The following is a 9,752-nucleotide window of genomic DNA, read 5'->3' on the forward strand; positions in this document are numbered from 1 at the left end:
ATATATATCTTTTTTTTAAAAGAGGTAAAAATTCCTGTATTTACAGTGGTCTTTTAGGAAGTTAACTTGAGCTTTAAAAAAACTGAAAATATTTTTATTAGGTTTATTCTTTGTGTTGGTATTTTTATTACAAAGCTGCTTAAATTTGGAGTGGTTTGCTACTACTATTTTCTCTATAAATCCTGTGACTTTGCAGAATGAAAGTATCTTTTGAAACACATATATCTCTTATAGCAGTTGCTGCTGCTGCTAAGTCGCTTCAGTCGTGTCCAACTCTGTGGGACCCCATAGACGGCAGCCCACCACGCTCCCCCATCCCTGGGATTCTCCAGGCAAGAACACTGGAGTGGGTTGCCATTTCCTTCTCCAATGCATGAAAGTGAAAAAGTGAAAGCGAAGTCGTTCAGTCATGTCCAACTCTTAGCGACCCCATGGACTGCAGCCTACCAGGCTCCTCCGTCCATGGGAATTTCCAGGCAACAGTACTAGAGTGGGGTGCCATTTCTTTCTCCACTCTTATAGCAGAAGAGCCTGTATTTCATTTTCTTAGTGGATGTTGCATGGATGTCATAACTAATCATGTTCAGAACTTGTCCTAGGAAGCTACACTAAGGTTGGAGCAGGATCATCTATAAAGAACACAACAGGAAGAAGTTCCAAAATCAGCCAGGAGACTTGCTGAAGCTTTTTTTTTTTTTTAATATATTTATTTTTAAATTGAAGGCTAATTGCTTTACAGAATTGTGTTGGTTTCTGCCAAACATCAACATGAATCTTGCTGAAGTTTTGTGGGTTCACAAGTGTCAAAGTTCGGAAGCCTCACAGTTATCACTCTTGGTACAATGTTCTTATTCCTCTGGCCTCTCCTACTTCCAATGAATCAGTTCAGCTGCTCAGTCATGTGTGACTCTTTGCAACCCCATGGACTGCAGCATGGCAGGCCTACCTTCATCACCAACTCCTGGAGTTTACTCAAACTCATGTCCACTGAGTCAGTGATGCCATCCAACCATCTCATCCTCTGTCGTCCCCTTCTCCTCCTGCCCCCAATCTTTCCCAGCATCAAGGTCTTTTCCAATGAGTTAACTCTTCTCATGAGGTGGCCACAGTATTAGAGTTTCAGCTTCAGCATCAGTACTTCCAATAAATATTCAGGACTGATTTCCTTTAGGATGGACTGGATGTATCTCCTTGCTGTCCAAGGGACTCTCAAGAGTCTTCTCCAACACCACAGTTCAAAAGCAGCAATTCTTTAGCGCTCAGGTTTCTTCACAGTCCAACTCTCACATCCATACATGACTACTGGAAAAACCAGAGCTTTGACTAGACGGACCTTTGTTGGCAAAGAAATGTCTCTGCTTTTTAATATGCTGTCTAGGTTGTTCATAACTTTTCTTCCAAGGAGCAAGCATCTTTTAATTTCAGGGTTGCAGTCACCATCTGCAGTGACTTTGGAGCCCCCAAAATAAAGTCTTCCACTGTTTCCAGTGTTTCCCCATCTATTTGCCATAAAGTGATGGGACTAAATGCCATGCTCTTAGTTTTCTGAATGTCGAGTTTTAAGCTAACTTTTTCACTGTCCTCTTTCACTTTCATCAAGAGGCTCTTTAGTTCTTTTTGTTTTCTGCCGTAAGGGTGGTGTCATCTGCATATCTGAGGTTATTGCTATTTCTCCTGGCAATCTTGATTCCAGCTTGTGCTTCATCCAGCCCAGCGTTTCTCATGATATACTCTGCATATAAGTTAAATAAGCAGGGTGACAATATACAGCCTTGACGTACTCCTTTCCCTATTTGGAACCAGTCTGTTGTTCCATGTCCAGTTCTAACTGTTGGTTCCTGACCTGCATACAGATTTCTCAGGAGGCAGGTAAGGTGGTATTCACATCTCTTTAAGAATTTTCCACAGTATGTTGTGATCCGCACAAAGGCTTTGGCATAGTCAAAACAGAAATAGATGTTTTTCTGGAACTCTCTTGCTTTTTCGATGATCCAGCGGATGTTGGCAATTTGATCTCTGGTTCCTCTGCCTTTGCTAAATCTAGCTTAGATTCTGGAAGTTCATAGTTCATGTGCTGTTGAAGCCTGGCTTGGAGAATTTTGAGCATTACTTTGCTAGCATGTGAGATGAGTGCTGTGAAAGTGCTACACTCAATATGCCAGCAAATTTGGAAAACTCAGCAGTGGCCACAGGACTGGAAAAGGTCATTTTTCATTCCAATCCCAAAGAAAGGCAATGCCAAAGAATGCTCAAACTACTGCACAATTGCACTCATCTCTCAAAGAGTCGGACACAACTGAGGGACTGAACTGAACTGAACTGACACTTACAGGTGACTTCTCTGAACTTTCCTGCAACCAGTAAAAATGTTTTTTGGTGTCAAGAATATAGTTTGCTTAACACGCAATGAAGCTCTTTTCTAAACCCTTTTCAGTTACAAAATAATTCTGTGTTTTCCAAGTGGGATTTTTATTTCCATCTCCCCGCCCCCAGCCCTCCCCTGCACTCAGGCCTCTTGCTCTGTCCTGTGATGTGTTCACTCATTACTAACTGGGCAGGTCACATGGACATGATCTCATGGATGCTATTTCAGTTCAATAAGCATATATTGAACACCTAATGGCACCCCACTCCAGTGCTCTTGCTTGGAAAATCCCATGGACGGAGGAGCCTGTTGGGCTGCAATCCATGGGGTCACTAAGAGTCGGACACGACTGAGTGACTTCACTTTCACTTTTCACTTTCATGCATTGGAGAAGGAAATGGCAACTCACTCCAGTGTTCTTGCCTGGAGAATCCCAGGGACGGGGGAGCCTGGTGGGCTGCCGTCTATGGGGTCGCACAGAGACGGACACGACTGAAGTGACTTAGCATAGCATAGCATATGACATGTAGGGCATTCTGCTAAGGAGTTTCTGTTAAGTCTCCCAGATCAGAAATTGGTTATCTTAGAGACCTTCTAAAAGGCAATTCCTTAACCCAAGACAGCAACCAGATGAAATAGGGCCTCAAGTATTCCTAAAACATCTCCTTAAATCTCTTCAGGGACCCACCCTGGTATTTTCCTGGATGACCTATTCGCTATAGTGTCTGCAAACAAGCTAGGAGCCAAGAAAAGTGGGGAGCGATGGGCATCCATACTTCAGAAGCTATTCCTTTATTCAATAACTGGTTTCATCCATGACATTAATTTAATGATTTGTGTGTGCTGGGCAGGTATATGTTCAATTATTCCACAAAGGACCATGAAAATTTCAGTGTCCCAACAACTAAAATTCTCTGTGTTGCAAAGCCACCAAGCTGGCCTGGAATAATGAAATTCCCATGAAATTGAATTGATCCTCAAATTATTGCTTAAATGATGAGACAGTAGAACTTGAGGGAATATTAATGCTAATGAGAGTTCTTCAGCGAATGCTATGAGACCAGTTGCAAAGTGGATTAGGCATACTATGAAAAAAGCCATTATGCTCATCTTTTCATAGATGCATGATTTGTTTTACTCTTAAAACATTTGAGGTTTAAAGTTTTTATACCATGCTCTATGAATAGAAGTGTAATGAGGTTGAAAACCAAAATAGTACTCACCACTATTAGAAAAAGAAAAAGAAAGAAGCTCTGGTTGAATGCTGCCCATTTGAATCCCGTTTTCTAAAAATCTAATTTTTTTATTACTTGTCTCATTAACCCCAAGATTTAGAAAATTGAATGGTGTCCGAGTAAAATGAGTGACAGTGTGAAATATTTTTAAAGGGCCCGTCTTTCTGTTGATCTTCTGTTAAACATTTTAAAATTAAAATGTTCTTACATGATAAAACTATTTGGATATGTAAGTGATTTATCCCAAAGTTTGAATCCACCTGTCTTAAATGTATACTGAGCTTTTATTTATGCTTTGAAAATATAGTAGATAAAAAGCATAAGTGTTTCTGATATTATGTTTTGCCATCTCCAGCGAAGAAGATTGAAATCTTGAGAAACAATTTTCTGAAGAAATGAAATCGTATGCCCTCCTGAACCCTTGGGGGAAAATAGCCTCTCTGTTTGCTCAGAATATGAAACAGTAAAACAGTGCAAGTAAAACAGACAGCCATGCCACGCGTGTCACATTTCCATTTGTATTGTTTGAAATGATGTTTTAAAAAGATTTTCTGGGGTTTTATTTATTTATTTAAGAAGTAACTGGTACAAATAATATTTGCACAATCTCGCTGGTGTAAGAATTTCCAAATCAAATGTATTTATTTTCTGGGACCAGAAGGGATTGGTTTGTAACCCTTGTGATCTACGACTAAGCAGAGAACATGTAGAAAAAGTTTCAAAAGTGCTCTATAATAGTAACATTTCTGAAAAGATAAAGAGAAGCTTCCAACATCCTTGTCTCCTAGACTGTTAGGGGAGTCCTCAGTAGACTCAGTGACCTCATAGGGTAGGCAGAAAGAATAACTTACAGAGGAAGGAAACTTTTTAAAAAGGCAAAAAATGAAAAAAAAAATTTAACTGCTATGCTTCTCAAAGAGAAGATTATCACATTTAGAGGGAATAATTTAGAGTGAAGAATTGTCCTTTCTCATCCCTCAAAGTCATAAATGTCCCCCTTGGGCCTGATGATAATCTAGATAATTCAGTACAGTTGAGGCTGGAATGGAAGATTCTGTAAAAGTCTAAAGTAATATTTTTTGCTTTTTAAACAAGTTAACATAATACATCCAAACACTTCTGGGGACACATCCCTTGTTATCAGATCTTGGACTTAGGGGGAGGAGATGTTCTTCTCCTTATAAATTTAAAAGATTAAAAAATTTTACTTTGCAGTTAAACTGTATTATAAAATTATAACAGTACGTAACTGAGGAAGATCACTTGTCAGAAGTGGTTTGTCAATAATTAAAGAAGAAATCTATCTCCATATTTATATTCAAATATTATTTCTGGTGCCAAGTAGTTTTTTAAGCTGGGTCACTCACCTTAATCAACAATCTTGGCTCCAGATATTTTGATCATTCCGAAACTCCAGATCTACCTCCAGTGATTAATGTTTGGTACCATTAGGAATATTTAGAGGATAGGTGGTAAGCTGTGAAGGCCATCTCCCTAATGGAGTTCCAATGCTGCGTTGAGACAGCCTCGCAGACTAAGTGTGTGGTCCTAGGTTGATGGCTTTAAATGAAAAAGCACACATTTGGGCTTTATACTCTGGTATATTTATTTAAAAATCAGTTGCTTTACTGTGGAGTCATAACTTGTGTACCATTTGAGTTAGAAATGCATTTCCTCCAGATTCTTTGAGTGCTCAGAAAGCTGCCATGGTTTAAAGCACATAGGATCACTTAGCCCTAAAATTTCTGGCATCAGAGAGGGATGGTCTCAATAAGAGTATTTGAAGTTGAACCACTTGCCAACATGAACTAAATTATCTGTTGCCAATCACTACCTTTAGAAAAGGGTCCCCACTCACACATTTCCTCCTATTGTGTATATGTCAATGATATTTTACATAGTGACAGCAGCCCTTGTTTGCCAGTTGTTTATAAAGGGTTTCTGAGTATTTTTATGTAAATTAATTCTTTATGCTTGTGTTAGTAAGTTTTTGATTGCAAGTGGTAGAACTCCAGCTGGTTTGAGAAAGAGGGGAATGTTTTGGAAGGTTATAGGTTTATCTTACATGACTTAAATTCAGTTGGGGAGCTTTGTGGCTAGACCTTAGGGACAACAGCATCTAGACATTCAAATGCCCTCAGAGCTCCTGCTCTCTCCAACTCTCAAACGTGTTTCTTTCTGACTGTTGGTTTCACCCTCCACTGCTGTTGAGCAATGTCTTCCATGTGGCTGAGAACACATGGCTGATGCCAAGTCTTGTATCTCATAGCTCCTGCCATTAGATTTATCAACTGTCACTTCTCAGTTTTAGTTCAGTCAAGACCACAGATAGGCACACCTCTAGATCCATCAGTTCAGTTCAGTTCAGTTCAGTTTGGTCGCTCAGTCGTATCCGACTCTTTGTGACCCCATGAATCACAGCACGCCAGGCCTCCCTGTCCATCACCAACTCCTGGAGTTCACTCAAATTCATGTCCTTTGAGTCGGTGATGCCATCCAGCCATCTCATCCTCTGTCATCCCCTTCTTCTCCTGCCCCCAGTCCCTCCCAACATCAGGGTCTTTTCCAATGAGTCAACTCTTCGCATGAGGTGGCAAAAGTATTGGAGTTTCAGCTTCAGCATCAGTCCTTCCAATGAACACCAGGACTGATCTCCTTTAGGATGGACTGGTTGGATCTCCTTGCAGTCCAGGGACTCTCAAGAGTCTTCTCCAACATCACAGTTCAAAAGCATCAATTCTTCGGCACTCAGCTTTCTTCACAGTCCAACTCTGTGAAAAACCATAGCCTTGACTAGACGGAACTTTGTTGGCAAAGTAATATCTCTGCTTTTCAATATGCTGTCTAGGTTGATCATAACTTTCCTTCCAAGGAGTAAGTGTCTTTTAATTTCATGGCTGCAATCACTATCTGCAGTGATTTTGGAGCCCCCAAAAAATAAAGTCTGACACTGTTTCCCCATCTATTTCCCATGTAGTGATGGGACCAGAGGCCATGATCTTAGTTTTCTGAATGTTGTATCAGTGGAGACCAAACGTCTCATGTAAGAACATGGCAGTCCCCACTAGGTAGCGGTGGGGAGAGAAGCTCTCTAGACAAGGGAAGAAAATATGATAGCGGTCCATCACAATTTCCAACCAGAAATAGAAGAGCCCTAAGGACAGAGGTGGTAGTATGTTGAGTAGAATGTCTTAAGGGCTCAATGCATGTTCAAGGATGGCTGCTTTCCAGATAACTTTTAGGGCTTGAAAATACAGCTGTTCAAACTGTAGAATTGGTTAGAGCAAATCTCCCACATTTCCTTGACCTCACCACATGGGTTATCTGTGGTGACACTGCAGTTAAGCATGTGGGCTCTGGAGCCAGACATCCTGAGTTGAAATCCTCCCTTCTGGCTCTGTGCCCATGGGCAAGTTACTTATCCCCTGTATCTCAATTTCCTCATCTGTTAAATGGAGTTAGGACCTTCATCAGAGGCATATCTAAAAATTCAATGAGGTTTTAATACCTGTACCTGACAAATGTAAGGAGTTAGATGTTGTTACTCTTCTCCTCACAGTTACATAATTAGAAAGAGAAACTACAGGAAAAAATGTCTGTGTGTCTGGATATGCTGTTCTTTCTGCTGGGATGGCCTTTTCCCTGCTCTCCTAACGTGCCAATCTCTAACAAAGCCAGAGCTTCAGCTTCTTTCTTCTGGTTGCTCAAAACATACTAAAGGCAGAAAACACCGACACACTGCTGTGGGCTGTGGGGTTGCTGATGCTGCTCTTCCTATGTCCCGGGGGGATCTTTGAGAGTATGTACTGTGTTTGTTTCATGTACATATTTTAGAGGTTAGCAGATGACAGAAGACAAGTTTTTGGTAGGATGACTAAAAACATGCACATTTCAATTTTCTCTCATTGGCATTGCCTCTGCCATTCTACTTGGCATTTCTTCCTTCAATTCTTGTTTTGTTGAAATCCTATCAACCCTTCAAATTGCAGTTCAAATGCTGTATTTAGAATCAGGCATTCTCTGAACAGGCCAGGTCTCTGCAATCTCTTAATACACTTTCCTCCCCAGTCACTTAGCACTTTTGTGTATCCAACATGTTGGTTTGCCTGAAAACAAAGAAGCCTTAGAAGTTTTATTCTTATAGTTGCCTAAGAAAATTATTTAGTCAAACAAATGTAACTTTTTGCTTATGTGTAGACCATATGTAATCAGTTCTGACTTTAAAAATATCAGTTTAATATATTTTTAAATATAGCTCTGTGTCTAGTAACCAGGAAAAAGTCCTTTTATTTCCTGAATTCTTTTTTTTTTTAACGTAATACTGTTTATTTAACTTCAAAAACATTTCAACATTCTAAACATACAAAAAAAATAACAGAACATTGCAGATCGTATTTAGTACAGAAGATTCTTGAACTTTCACTGGTGCAGTGGCTCTTGGCTTTGCTGACAATGAACAGTTCTACAGTTTGTTTTAAAAAAAAACAAAACAGTTTAAAACTACCGCACTTCAACTAAAAAGGATCCAAAACACTTCTCATGTCTGCTGACCTCCCCCACCTACTCCACAGCTAAGAATGGCAGCGGGATGCTATGTCGCTATATACAAAAACAAGACAACCTGAAGCTAAATGGATGCCCACTGCAGTGTCCACAGGTCCAGCCCCACAGTGCACGCCCTGAGCTACAGCCCCTCTGGAAGGCATTGCCCCCACAGCCTCCACACCAAGCAAGGAGCATCAAGAGTGTGTCTTGGTTGCTTTGTTCTTTTTACAAACTATAGATATGTACAGTTGAAAACTCGGGATTTCTAGCCAATGACCATAGAATTAACACACCACCTTACAAATTAAAAAAAAAAAATGCCAGAAACGTCTTTAAATGCCTTGTCACACCAACAGCAAAGTGCACAGAGTGAGGAGAACACGAGAGCCTTTTTATTTTAAAAATGTTTGGAAATATGTACAACTTTGATACAGTTTCCAGGTGCTCCAGACACCCATGGCCACTTAACGTAAACCACTGACAATTGCTAGAGCACTTTCAGAGACTAAGATATGATCATGATCCAATTGGGTAATTAAACCTAATAAGGGCAACAGACACATCTTGGGTGAGAGGTGTGTCAATCAAGGCACTCCCTACTCTAAGGTATTCACAAGGAGACAGATCAACAGTTTTTTTTTTTTTTATTCATCCTCTTCCTCCTCCTCCTCCTCATCCTCTTCGTCTTCCTCTTCCACCTTTTTCCGGGCAACTTTAGCAGCACCCTTGGCGCCATCAAACTTCCCTTTAGACTATAGTCTGCGACATCCTTCTCATACTTCTCCTTCAGCTTCGCAGCCTTGTTGATATATGGCTGCTTCTCACTATCACTTAAGTTATTCCACATCTCGCCCAGCTTCTTTGCCACATCTCCAATAGAGATACCAGGGTTAGCAGACTTGATCTTCGGGCGGAATTCCGAGCAGAATAGGAAAAATCCAGATGGTGGTCTCTTGGGGGCATTAGGGTCCTTCTTCTTCTTGCCTCCCTTAGCTGGTCCATAATCCTTCATTTCCCGATCATAGCGCACTTTATCCGCCTTTGCCATTTCATCGAACTTCGACTTCTCTTTCCCGGACATGGTCTTCCACCTCTCAGAGCATTTCTTGGAAAATTCAGCAAAATTGACAGGGACCTCTGGGTTTTTCTTCTTATGTTCCTCTCTGCACGTCTGCACAAAGAAGGAATAAGCAGACATCTTGCCCTTTGGTTTCTTGGGATCACCTTTAGCCATCTTGACTGTATTGTTCGCTAGTCTGGGCAGCGCAGGGCACGACGCGCAGCTCAGCGCTCCACAACCTCGCGCTAGCTGCCTCCAGAGAGCCGCCTGTTCCTGAATTCTTATACTTAATTTTAAAACATTTGTTTGCATTATTGGCAAAATTGAGCCTATTAAACTATTAATTTTATTATAAGATGAACTGGAAATTCTGATTTCATGATTCTATTAGATTTTAACTTAAATTGTTAAGGATAGAGAATCCAAATGATCTTAAGAAGCCAAAAGAAAATTGAAAACAGAAAGAAATATGTGGAATTCATGCTATTTCCTAGTAGGTGTCAGTGATAAGATTAAAAAGCGGTGAAGCTTTAATGGATAAAGACCA

The 9,752-nt window shown here is 40.5% G+C and overlaps 1 pseudogene; it reads right to left on the reverse strand.

The window, feature by feature from the left end:
* Nucleotides 1-8,199: 8,199 nt before the first annotated feature.
* LOC113902149 lies at nucleotides 8,200-9,433 on the reverse strand (annotated as a pseudogene).
* Between the last annotated feature and the right edge of the window lie 319 nt (nucleotides 9,434-9,752).

This window comes from Bos indicus x Bos taurus, chromosome 2 (genome assembly GCF_003369695.1).
Source record: "Bos indicus x Bos taurus breed Angus x Brahman F1 hybrid chromosome 2, Bos_hybrid_MaternalHap_v2.0, whole genome shotgun sequence".
Taxonomy (NCBI): domain Eukaryota; kingdom Metazoa; phylum Chordata; class Mammalia; order Artiodactyla; family Bovidae; genus Bos; species Bos indicus x Bos taurus.